Source organism: Anopheles ziemanni, chromosome 3 (genome assembly GCF_943734765.1).
Source record: "Anopheles ziemanni chromosome 3, idAnoZiCoDA_A2_x.2, whole genome shotgun sequence".
Classification (NCBI taxonomy): domain Eukaryota; kingdom Metazoa; phylum Arthropoda; class Insecta; order Diptera; family Culicidae; genus Anopheles; species Anopheles ziemanni.
In genome coordinates, this window is record NC_080706.1 from 56,877,242 (window position 1) to 56,891,495 (window position 14,254).

Here is a 14,254-nt window from a genome sequence, read left to right on the forward strand (position 1 = left end):
CCCACAAATTATAAGGATAATTATTTAAAATATATATTGAAGATTTGGTTAATCAATACTTCATGGATAAATTAAGATTGTTTGTGAATAATAAATATACAATTTATAACTAAGCCTATAGGGATTTTTTTATCATTTTTCATTGATTTCATTTTTAATGTGATCAGTTTATATAATATAATAGTTTCAATGTAACAGCAGTGGCGTATTAACAAATTAGGAGGCCCCACCCGGGAAATCAAACGGGGCCTCCTTCGATCAATCTTTAGGTTTAGATTTTTACAAAAATTATATTTAAGCGATGCATCGGCCACCTAGTCCTTGTAAGTTTTTAATTTTTTTTGTACATTTATTCAAGATTGAGGTGTGTATGCAGGATTTAATTTCGTTATGTTGTTTTTTTTTCCGGGGGTCCGCGACAGCCGAGCGGTAGCGCCGGTTAGAAAATCGTCCCACGCCGAGGCTCACCACCGCCGTCGAGGTGGGTTCGAATCCCAACCGAGACCGGACCCTCCCCTGTACGTGAGGAATGACTATCTACGTACAACAGGGAAACAAGTCTCGTAAGCCCTTAACGGGCAGGCATGACCAAGAGGTCGTTACGCCAAGAAGAAGAAGAAGAAGAAGAAGTTGTTTCTTTTACTCAAAAAATTATGTGCTTTTTTTACAATTCGAGGAATAGTTAAGATTAACAAATTATTTTTAAAAGCTCTATTGATTTAAAATCATAAAATTAAAACTATGGTACAAGCAGAATGAAAATTCAGGTATTAATATATTCAAATAAACTGTACATTACTTGCTAGTACATCCTAAAGTTCTAAATAATTTTTTTTTCGGCATTTCTTATTGGCAAAGTCATCTATGATGTCTGTTGCATCAATATTATCCAAAAATTCCTGTTCGATATAAATTATTGCTAAACTAATTATAACTATTTCGTTTCATCCCTTTTTTACCCTTTTCAAAACAGAAAATAATTTTTCTCCTGAGGAATTCGAAATTGGTATTGGTAATAAGTTTTTAGAATTACCTCAATGTTTGGAAAATTGCAGGACATTTCTCTCACACGGTATAAATTTGTTAAAATTATATTATTTTAAGGAAGAAGCTCGTTTAATTTTTTTTGTAAATTTTGCAAACCAATTGCTACATTGTTTTCTTTAATAAACAATAAAAATTGTTCGATTTTATCCTCCCAACATTAATTATAATTTACATCAACGTCATTTGCTTAAACTTCTTTTAATTTTTCGCATCATTGTAATTTTTGTTCTTTTGATAAATTCAAGTCAACAACTATTTTAAACGGTTCATTGGTTTGTTCGTATTTGTCTGCTCTTTGAGTTATTTGGGCAGGTACATTATCGCAAATGCTGTAGAAGGCATTAACTCTGAAATCATTCAGATGTTTGTTTGTTCTTTTTCGAAATCGCTCTTTCGAATTCTTCTCGAAAATTCGAAAATTCTTGAAGCTTCCCTTTCGATTTCATCAACATTATTTCTGAAATTATTTACAAAATGTGTGAGAGATCGAAGTAGAATTAACCCTTTTATTATTTCGCATTCTACTGATTGTAGTGACTTATTGGTCGCATTCATTCTTTGCAAAATTATATTCCAGATTATGGTCATTAAATAAATTTCAAATTTCGACATTTTTATTAACAATGATTTTGCTTCCTGAATTGCACCCTGTTTTTCAATGTTGTCAGTAACTGTTTTATTTAACGCTTCCTTGATTTGATGAAATCCAGCTTTGAATGCTGCTATTATTTGTGTGATCCACATTGCCCACGGGGCCACCCTCGGCCGCTTAGTCTGCTTACCGTTAGAGCAGCTGCTGTCTAATTTTGGCAATGTGCGATTCGAAAACTTTTTATTGTTCAAAACAAGCAACAGTTTACCTAAGGATAAGTGAAACTCTCTAAACAGGCCCATGCTTTGTTTCAAAATTTATTTGAGGATTACCTCTTTTTAGTATCTGCCTCATGCTGTATTGACTCTATGAACGTGAATACGATTATCTTATATGAGAATTTTGAAAGTTGGATGTCAAACCTACACTCCAAGGGATGAGTTGTACATTACAACATAAATAGATAATATTCGTGCTTCCGTATGAGCCTAATATGTCGTGGAATGTTGATTTTCAAAAAATGTTCATTCGATAATATTGAATAAATGTAATTGCTCCTTAAAGCATTATTTGAACTATTAAAGTAATCCAGTTGTCTGTATCCAGTGTTCCAAGTTTAATTTTGGAAACTTTATCATTTATATTATACGCTTTGTGTTTATGTTACATACTTATATGTTTCCCACCTTGGATTTACGTATGGGTTGAAATAGAACGATGACTGAGCCGTTTGCACGACAAAACTATGGGAGCTTTCATGTATATTAAGCCAAAAAACTGAGCAACAAACCCTTTCACACATCCCCATTGATCCACATTTGCTTTCCACAGTTTGATTTTGCTAACTCTAGGTTAAGTGACGACCTGCATGAGCAATATTTCAAATATTGATTTTGCTCAAAAATCCTTGATTACAAAATAATCACTCGCGCTTGTGGGGAAAGAAAGCGTGTTCCTCTGCGTTGTACCACAGACCGAACAGAACATGTTTAATTACGTAATTTAATACTGTACAACCCGGTAGGAATCTATCCGTATGTTTCTGCTGTTTCAGGCAAGATTGTTGACGCAGCGTAGAGCAATTGATGGACGTTATCTGGGAGAAGAGGTGCGTGAAAAAAGGGTGTTAGTATCGATGACTGATGTCATCAGTAACGCACCCTAGCCGATTTAAAGTGCCATCCTTATGACGCCAGTCTGTAGTGAGTATTCGTCCGCAGAAACAAGTCCAGGAAGTGTGTGAAGAGTATGCCGTGGTCCACTGGTGTGGCAGTCTTAAATTCAATCTTCATCAAATACTCATCGTAACGTCTCCCCTTCGTATCGTTCCGAGACGCCCCACGACTTTCGCTTTTGCTGGAAACAGTCGAAAACTGTTGAAAGTCAATATTGAAGCATTTTGTGAAAAGTGATATATTTCTGTTTACTTTTCGTTAGGAAGGAAATTTAATTTGGTTTATTAATAAACCGTCGTTCGTCGGGTTAGTTCTTACTGGTAAAAAGAATTAAAGATGAAAGATTTTTCACGTGAAGTTGAAAAAATTGCTTAACTGATACTAGCCACATTTGTTTAAATTCGCAATAAAGCATATTTTTTCACGTTCATCTAAACAACATTACCAATAACTTTGAGACCCTGAAAGCTGTCACCGAAATAGTCTGATTGGATTCCAATTTCTGATTCGATTTAAGTAACCAGCATAATACGGGTTCTGTTTTAAACGAGTTTTTTGTTTTAAATTAACTTGAGTGCACGCATCCCTATCACGATTCAATTTCTGTTGGATTAGTCTACTTTTTTCGACTAGAACCAATTCCGGCAGGACTGCGAGTAATAAGCGGGATATTGAACGTAGATAAAGTATACCGATTAAATCGAAAAGGCATTTCTTGCCAGAAATCCCGGCTCAACCGCTGTTATGAGCGGAATCCACAAATTGATATTTAATTGAAGGAATCGCTACTTCTGGAGCTGTTTTCTTTTGTTTCCGGATCTTCACCGGAGTTTGGTTCATTGTTTCTGAGTTGCCAAGGCGATTGAAGGTGGATTAGATTTCATTAGTTTGCGGTTGATCCAGTCTTTACTACTTTGACCTTAAACATTATTTGAAAGTTTAACAGAATGGAATGGAAATGTTTCACAATGATGATGCCGTGGCCACTGAACTCATTTCTGTTTTACTCATAAGTTTGAGTGCGTTTAACTCCACTTCTTAACCCATCGCAGGTTGGAAGTCGGAACGACCACCCAGAGTAGATTGGCTTCATTTTTGAAGAGTATTTGGGCTTTCTGGAATGCATCCAGATGGGAAAAAATCATAATCACTCTATTCAAAAGATGTGTATACTTTTTCTCTGATTGTCGAGCATGTGAACAGCATGAATGAACGAAAGAATGAATGAAAGCATGAATGAGAAACTATGAATGAACGATTGGGTGAGCAATGGTCGAAGAGACGAATAACGACGGGCGGCCGTGAAGATCTGTAGCGAAATATGCCGAGCTGCGTCACGGTCATTGTAGTTCGGCCGAAAGAGGCCAAGAAGAGTTTCAATCTGTGTCCCATGCCGGTAAAACCGACAACAGCAAGTGGTGCAGTGTTTGCTCAATGAATTACGTATTAATTTTCGGATTGCGCTAAGACCTCACAGCACCAATGACACGCACATGACGAATGGTTTTCCATTGTTTGGCTAGTGTCGAATAGTTTATTGTTGTGGAAGCTGTGGACTGATCCACAGTCAGAATGGTCGCAAATAAATTTCAGACCTACGTTTACTTGCTCTACTTATTTTAACTGCTTGCTATTGCTACAACTATACCATATATGCGCTATACTAGTGCTATATACTAGTATATGCTGTAAAATAAATACTGGATAAGATGAAACGTTGGGTTTTTTTTCTAATTCATCTGTATCATGATAATATTCTTTTGGTGCAATGTTGTAGAAAAAAATATCTAGTATCAAAATATATTCACCTTCCTAAATGCGATTCCAAAAACCACAGCTAAGAGCTGCACAGAGTTTTTATTCATTTGATAATAGGTAATTTACTAACCGATAAATTCCTACTCACGGTCAGGGCATGGCTGGAATGAAAATTTGTTAAATGTTTAAAAAAGAAAAAGGCAGGGAGAATGTTCCAGACAGACTCTAATATGTACCTAACGAATTACCCATTGTAACGATCTGTAACGAGTTGCTAAAGAGTGCAAATGGGATTTACCGCATTTTTTTCTTCTGGCGTATTTATGCAAAAGGAATCGGGTTTCGGTCTGCGTGCGGATTGGAAGGTACGTGCAACCACATGTTTTGAATTACGGTGGACCATGTCCATTAAATTTCGTCTACCGATACGCTTCACCCTCGCGATGATCCTGTTGTTCCTTGCTGTCTTTTCCTACTCGTTGCTCAAGATGTGGGATGGGCGCGGTTCGGTTCGAATAGTCCCTTAAGAAATGGTTTACCGTCACGAGCAGCTACGAATGTCGACAGCATTCTCTCGAGGGGAATGCAAAGTAGTAACGTCAGCAAGGGAATTTGGAATCTAGGAATGGTGCGCCCGTTGGGAAAGTTTAGAAAGCATGTATAGGATCGGTTGGACGAAGAGTTTAAATGGTACACTCAGAATGGAAAGGGTTTTATCGTAATTCCGGCAATGAACACGTGTTGCCCTGGGACGTTAAGAAGGTTGGAAATATTTTAACACCACTACCACCACTAATGAATTATGGTCGAGATATGGAAGCCACTGAATGTCCAGTCGCAGGGAAACAATTTATCGTACTTAGTGTGCACGCAAAATGACCGCCTGGACCTTTATACGCCGTGCCAAACTGACCGGCTAGTGAACATTTGCGGTTTTTCTACAGCACGTTTAGATAATGAAACCCGGGCGGGATGAAACAGTCTAAAAATTATGTAGTTTAAAATTTATCTGCCCAAATCGTTGGAGCTACTTTTTCATTCCGAAGATTTCGGATTCGTTCCGTACGTTGGCCTGTGCCGAAATTCACAAACCGACAAGTGTCAACACCGGATTGTGAAAAAGATAAGTTTGTTGCGTAAAGGCGACGATACAACGAGCATGAACGAATGTTTCCGTTTCCTGTAGCACATGGAAAATGGTTCAACCAAGAAATACGAGTGGGAAAGTAGCATGGAAAGAAATATTCTTTAGTTGAATATAGAAAAAACAACCCCGGCCATCAGCAAACATCACCAAGATATACATTTTTTCTTGCGATCTGTGTAAAGATGTTGCACGCATCTCGCTAAGCGTTGATGGTGGATGTTTCGTTTTCTGTCAACTTCTGCACGGCACATGGGTTCGGGAGTGCTTCCTACCGCTCTGCCAGCCATGGAATCGGTTGCGTATCATTTCGACACGAAAAGAAATACAGCAAGATGACGCTGATGAGGAGAAATGATAAAACGGCTGCAGTTTTGCCGCTAACAATGATACCGTGGGTTGGAAAATTTCCCATGAAAATCACCGATCCCGGTTTGCAGGTCGTTCCATAGAGATTTTCTTTTCGTACTCGAAATAAATAGCGCCCCTCTCGTTTTTGGCTTCATTCTTCACTTTTCTTCCCTATAAGTATCACAGTACGCACCATAGAAGGATCGTTTTCCAACATCATGCCATAGCTATGGTAGCATAAGGTCTGTGAATCTAAGGTAAACTGTAGCGTGTTTGCGTCGGTTACCACTCTGAATGTTTAGCAAGGATCTTTTTTTAGTTGTTAGAAAGCATTGTTTGTATCGTTTGTGAGTGGCTTTCCTACATCGAATACGATACGTGGCGAATCGAATACGATGAGTGGCGCTGATGACGTACACGAAATGTTCTACCCTGGTCTTATCGTGCAACACATTTTATTTAGATTTTCACTCCCGTGCCCAGCCTCCATTCGTTGGTTGGTTGCAGAAGACCTGTCCTTGAAGCTGACTGAGGTACCCAAAAACTGGGACTTTCCCGGGTCTCGGAGCTTCCTGCCTCCACCGTCTGGGGCATTCTAAGGATGGGTGTTGTGGACGGGCGTGTTTGTATAAGTGAATTCCTGTTTCCTTATTTTCTTCCCTTTTTCTTGCACTTCCTGTAGGTTGCGTTGTTGGGTTTATTTGCAAAAACTTTTAACCTGGCTCTGCTCTGTGAAGTGTGAAGGAAGAAAGAAATTGTTCAGGCTAATGTGAAAGAACGAGGAACCGAATGACATCACATTTCCCGCATCCCTTCACTGTGGACAAGTTGAGTGGCGTTTGCGAAAGGTGGAACTAAGGTAAGATATGCAGGAATCAAGCAAACGAAGAACATAGCTGTAGCAGCTGTTGATAAAAAAGGAAGCCTCTGATATACCAACACAGTGAGCGACAAACAAGTGGAAACTTTTTGCAAACGATAATATTAGAACAGCTCAAAGCAGTGGAGGATTTACACTCATGGGGGCCCTAAGCGATAAAATAAACGGGCCCCCTATGCAATACCGTGAAACATGAGACATTTTCGCCTTGTTTATACGCTTTTCCACAAAATCAATGCTAGATGTTACTTTTCTCCTACAACCAATAAGTTTTCTGATGGATTCCTCAAAATTTGATTTTACCAATTTTGTCTAACAATTCTTATTCAAAAAATTAGGGTAGCAAAATTACAGAATTCTACTTGCCTCATTAAGATCCGTTTAAACTACTTTCTCGTTTCGTTAAAAACACATTGCTCAATTCCAGTTAGATGAAACTGTTTATTTTTTCAAGGCATTATTTTAGTCATATGCCTGATATATTCCAAAATCTTGTTGTTTTGATGCAAATACATGCTTGATTCCAATTTATTAACTATAAAACATTTTACTTCTGTTTCTCTTTAACTCTGATTATATACCAGACCATCTTTTCATTATTTCGTTGGGTTCTTCGCATTAATTTTCATACGATACGTTAAAATTATCCATTATTATCCGGTCCAACATAAAAGAAAATTGATTTCATCCATAAAAGAAAATTGATGAATTCTATAGACTATTTGTTTAAATATAAATATTGCAAACTTGTCCTTCGAAGGATCGGGGCCCCTTGTGACCTCGGGGCCCTCGGCGGCCGCTCAGTCCGCGCTCCGTTAAATCCGCCACTGGCTTAAAGGTATGATTTCTACGTCGGCCAAACCAACCATGTTGATGATAGGATTGTTCGGATAGAATAATTGATATAATGATGTTTCGAAAAAGTAAAATTATAGTTCTTAGGGCAGAGCTCAAAACATTGTAAGGATGTTACAGTAAGTTTGTGACAGATTATTTTGTGACATGAAATCGCTTTAATGTGCTATTGCAGAGCGTACGACTGTAAGTGCAAACGTCAGCGATGGCAAACAGTAGAATGCAGCTCCGCTTTCAGTAGATTGGTTGCTAGCAGGCAGGTTGGAGAGAAGGAAGAAGCGCAAAAACAGAGCGATGAAAACGCCAAACGCACAGCCGCCGACGAGTTTGTCCCGAGGAGTTCTTGCGGGACTTTGACAGTTTCCGACTTTTTCGAAACGCTGCGCGTTGTCGTCTGGCCTTCCGTCAGTCCGCGAGGACTCTGTTGTATTCGTCAGTTTCATTAGAGTTGCTGAATGTTTTGTGTACGACGAACAAAGTGGAAACACGCAAAGGGCGCAAAAAAAAACCCTCGTAGAGAGGTGAGAGGTGTCCGGGTGGTCCGAGGCATTTTCCACCAGGGTTGTATTCCATCGGCAAAGAACCGCGTCGAATGGCGCAACGATAGGAAAAACTTGCGACCGATGGAGAAGAATCGGATCAATTCCCGGCTCAGGGCGGCCGCGTTATACCTTACTGCGTTCTAGCAGCGTTTCGTCCGCGACTACAGCCCAGAGCTGTCAGTCAAAGATAGAAGAAGATTGATGATCGCCATGAATTCCCCGTTTTTTCCTTGTTTCCCCTCTGTTTATATCTACGTCAGCGTCGCCGTAGCCGTGGTTTGCTGTTGCTACTCTTGTTGGTAGGGCCTGTGGTACCGGGCCACTGACGACGGCTGTCGTTCGGGCGCTCGGGCGGTCGGTGGGTCGTTCGGTTGGCCGGGCGTTTTCCCTTCCGGCTGACGGTGCCGACCCGAGTGCCATTCGAGAGGTTGAGAGCGGCGGTATATCAACGGGCAGAAAAAAAGGGACAGGCCCCAGTCAGAACCGACGAGCCGCACGAGACGAGCGAGCCGTAAACATGGCTCGGCATATGCCGGCAGGCAAACGGGAGGGCAGTCAATCCTGCGAAACACACGGCACGACGCATCGTACGATAATAATTGAAGGGTGGGCAACGATATCACTCACCACAAACCCCTCTCGGCCAGGGAGAGACCGTGCAGTCCGACAGCATGTTCTCCAGCTCCAGGGACGCTGGCGCTTCGAGGGGTTTGAAGTTTTAAAGAACAGTTAAGAAAAAGCAGTTTTCCGCATTTGGGAAATTTAAATCCACCACCTTCGGGCTCTGGAGTGGCTGCGCAAATCGTTTCTGTCCGTCCACAGGCAACAGTTGAATTCCCCTCGCAATCCTTGCCCATACTTGGATGGAGGTTTTTATGACCGTAAAAAGAACAACTTCTCTACGAAAGGATTTGATTTGTTGATGTGTGAATCAAATGATGTGTAAACGGTCCCATGCCTCTCCCAGGATTGCCTCGTAAGGTAATGATATTGCAAATTATGTGGTGTACGGGCCGTGCAAGTGGGGTTTGCTTCAGGACTGTTATCCTTTTAAGTTAGACGTGTAAATCGCCCAACGTTGGTATAAATCGGAGAAAAACTTGACCTGTTGTTGACTATGAACGGCTTCGGGCTAGGAATCAATGTTTATCGTTTTGAGAGTACAAAAACTTGAACAATGGATGGCAGGTATATGTTTTGACTGGTTCAAATATAGTTTACGATCGATTTGACATTGAACATTTTGAAAATCTAGAAACTGCATGAAATGATAAATGAATGATTTTGATCTGATGGAAAACATGTTCGTGTGTGAGACTACTGCTGTACCATTTTGATTGTAAATGTTGTAAATCAAACCATATTTTTAGGTCTCAATGCCTTGCAAATGATATTCAATTTGTATATTCTTTGAACAAAGCGGAAGCTTTAATAACTATCCTCCATACAAACGAAACAATGTATGCAGGTCTTATGGTAAGTGCAGATACGTTCATAGCGTGCACCATAAGTGCGAAAACCTTTTTGTAATGTTTTTCATCACGTGCCAGAGATTTGCCACTTTGCATTTTTTTTCCTCCGACGCCACACCAAATCTAGCCCATCAAGTGAAAGGCCGGTTGTTGCCCTTCGTACCTTGCCTGTATCATTTGCTGTTTTGCGAAGCAATGCTGTTACCCATTAGCATGGGTTTCCATGACATACAGGTGCCGTGGGCATGAGTTTACCCCCAGCGCCAGGGAGTCTTAGTTCGGTATGGCAAGTTTGGTCTGTACTAACAATTAGAGTTCAGGTTGCACCTGTATGATGTAGCTTTGAATTTGTATGTGCTTATTGGGCTTTCTTTTGTAAGAAAAAAGGAATATGGACCCACTCGTTACCACCTTTTGGAGATGTGAATGTGACCGGTATGTGTTGTTACATGCAACGAGCCAGGATATTTGTAATTTCAGGGGCCGTTTTTTGTGATGTTTTGAGTCATTTAAAAATGTTGATGTGGATGGGGGAGAGTCTAGTTTGATATAAAAATAAGCTTCACTTCAAGAATTGTAACGATGCATTCACAAACATATAAAAACCTTATTTCAATGAAATTCCAAAATCATACTCATTATGATGAACAAAATCATTCAATTAAGTTTTGTTACTAACAATTTGTAGATTTCTGTACAGTTTTAGATCTCCATGCAATTATTTAAACGTCTCTGGCCTGATTGTGCCTATTTTCATTAAATTTTTAAATAAGCTGCAAAAAAACATCATATTACGTAAATCTGTGCACAACAGGCCAAAACAGAAACAAATGCCATTTGCTTTGGAAGGAACATTGACAACAAAAGTAAAAATGAGGGCTTGCTTTTTACACTGTTGTCTTAATATTGATGCACATACGAGACCAGAAAAACTGTAAGAAGTCTCACCACAGTTGGGGTACTTATAGTGTGTTCAGCATAAAAATGTTCTAATCTCATCCCCCACCCCGGATCAATATGGTGGTAAAACAACCAGTTCATTATAAAATTTCAGCATGGCTTTCGTTTTTCCATCACTAAACTACACTATGGGGGTGCCCATGGCGCAGTAGTAGCGCGAGGAAACACCACACCACAGGTGTGGGATCGAATCTCGAGTCTGGCACCCTCCGGTATTACGAACGGCTGACCACCGATCTATGATATACCGTCTTTCGGTCACACAAACTCTCTTCGGAGAGAGGCCTTGTCCCACTAGGGGATGTCGTGCCACATAAAAGAAAAACTACACTACTAAACAAATGGTTTGCAATTTGCTTCTGTTTTGGCCTGCTGTGTACTCACTTTTATGTTATAATGTATGCTAAGAAAAAATGTCTTTATTCATATATTTTGCCCTCTCTTTAATGTTTAGATCAAAAGCATAATTCCTGAGAATTTTCAGTTGCAAGAACCACAAGACCTCTACTTCGTTGCAGCGCTCATAAGTCTAACGTCCATTAGTACACATTATAGTAAGGTCCTGGCACAAACTAGGGTTACTTGCCAACACGATGGTGCACTGCAGTAATATTCGTAAATGGAACGGACGTAGCTATTGCCGAATTGCTCATGATGCACGGTTCAACAGAAGGATCTTACCAAGAGGCAAGAAGAAAATTGCTGCAAGCGGTTCCATTTTGCTGCAACATAGAGGCGTAGGGAATGTTTGATAAAAAATGTATGGCTCTCGTGTAGGCTGTTATTATTTGGTTCCTTCCTTTGCGGCGCTTTCCGTGTTTGGGCACAATTTTTTACCCAATCCCCCATTGGCTGCGGCGCGGCAGTTCAGCGCAAAAGAGATGGACGTAAAAAAGCCCAACGATGAAGACAATAACAAAAACGTAAACCAAACCTTTTCCACAATAATAACAATAATAACACCATCACGTGTCAATCCCACTCATCCTGCCAACGTTATTTAATTCGTCCTTCAGAACGCGATCATGGCGAAGAACATCTAGTATGCGCACGAAAGCCGCCCCAACGCCAGCACGCACATCAGGCCTGAAGGGTGTTTGCGGACTGTGTTGTGGCCAGCCAGTACCCAGGCGCACCTAGCAGTGAAACCGACCGACCTTTCTAGGCGAGTATGGAGCCGGTATTAGGTTGAAAAAGAAACTGGAAAGATGTTGGGTCGCGTCAGCGGGAATGGTCGATTGCGGCTTTCCTGTCCTTAGAGTTTAGTCGTGCAGTCGTGGGGAAGACGATTGGTAATGCTGGGAGGGATTTGAGGAGCGGCCGATGCGCCGTAGTACGGGGACCAACCGACTAGCAAATATGAAAACCGAATGCCAATTATAGGCTATAAAATGTAATGACGCTTAATGACAGAGCTCATGCAATTTAATATTTTGTTTTCCGTCTCGTTGGCAGCCTTTTTCCTTTGAGGTTTCCCATTCGATCGACCGGTGGAGTTGGAGTGGTCTGCGTAGTTGCGTGTCCCCGTTTTCTTTTTCTGCCTTCTTATGGCAGGAAAGTGGATATTTTCTCCGCCATTTCGATGTTCCGATAGGCGCGAACGTGGAGAATCATGGACGGATGAATAATTCCAAGCTATACAGTGACGCCGTTCATTTCCGCGGTGGATAAGTAAAGGGTGGATGGCGACACTGGCCAACATCGATGTGTGTCGTGAAAGTTTCCGAAAACCGTAGCCAGGGAAACAGTCGGTATGAGAAAGTCGAGCTGGTAGTCTGTAATTTTGTTTGATGTGATCGGTAGGGTTACTTTCTAGACCGATCATCTGGAGATGATCATCCAATTGTTTGCTACCTTGGAGGATAGTTTCCGGTTGGGTAACTAGTTGTTCATTGAGACTAGCCACCATTAAGGATAAATCTTTTCGAATTTCACCATAGTAACAGTAATGATAAGATTTGTTGAACTACAGTAACAACTGCACGATGTTTTGAACGTGGTGTTGTTTCGTTTGTATGTTTTTTCTATAAGACTGTAGATACTGTTTCAAATGTTGGGAAGCGAGCCCGAAATATAGACCACCCCTTTTAGTTTATTTTGTATTATTAACAAAGTCTTTAAATTAGAATCAGGGATTAGAATTAACGTGCGCGTACGTCACTTACGAGAGCTTAAGCGCTCCCTCGGTGGAGCATAATTTCCTGTTTCCTACAATTTTCCTATGCCGTTTCTGGTTATAGCAACAGCTCTAGTCAGAAAATGTTTTTCTATTCCATTTCCGTTGTCGATTGAACATGTCCTTCACTACGCGGGTTTACTATTTTCATTTTCCATTTGTACTTGTTCCCCCAACAACCACTCCACCCAATACTGATGAATAACGACCCAAGCTACTCTCAGCCACAATTCTCGTTGAACCGTGGCGGCTACAACTTCTGTTAAGAGAGAAAAAAACGATTTGTTCGTGGACTGGTTGGATTACCTCAGGCACATCATGCTCAGGGCAAGCCAATGCCAAATATTTCATAGTGATCGTATGAACATTAACTGCCAGATGTGGAATTGTCATAGAGTACTGCGTGGTATGGGCTGAAAGATAAAACCAAGTATTGAATACTTGGGAACTTGAAAATCTGACCGAAAAAAAAATCGATATCATCGCTAAAGATCAAAAGGGGAACGACTGTTCCAACGCAGCATTCATTTATTTGTTTAATTGGGGTCAGCTGTAAATTCAGTGGATTTTTATGTTACGCTTTGTGTTTCCATGAAGGAAAAAGTGGACGTCACATTGAAAAGTTGTGCATGCCGCATGCGACGGGTTGGTGAATATAGAGATTCGAGGAGAAGACTGGAGGAGCAAATTGTGTGTCGTGCAGTGTTTGATTTTGATTTGCGATCGTTATGGAGTTGTTTAGTTGTTCAACCTCGGAGACGAAATGCCTTGGAAAGAAGGAGGATATAATCACGATCAGAAAAATGTTGGTACGTTTTGCAAGTGTGCGAGGGAGAAGCACCTACCGACAGTGATTGGAGCAACCACTGAACACGAATTTTTTGTCGGAGATGATCGGGGCCCTGGAAAAGCATTGGGGGCTTTGTCTCGACGAACTTTTGCTGAATGGTGTATCTTGCCTTTTTGGGTTCGCGTGAGAACTTCACATTATACAGCGAGCTGCTGCAATTTGGTAAATTGTGAGTGTATTAAGCAAGGATAAATAATTGCAATAATAGATAGCCCAAGGGGTCCAAATGCCTTTACGTAGACCATTCTATATCTTCGTGGTATGTTGAAAACTTCATTTTATTTTAAATGGTGAGCCATTTGGTTGCAGACTGTTTTAACCTATTTTCACGTTGGGAAACAGATTGAAATCAGCTCGACGTCTACGAAATAAAACATATTCTCTGACTCGATCCCCACAGGTTACAACAGAAAAGTTTTCCCTCTTAGAACCTGAAAAGAATAAGTGTTTAC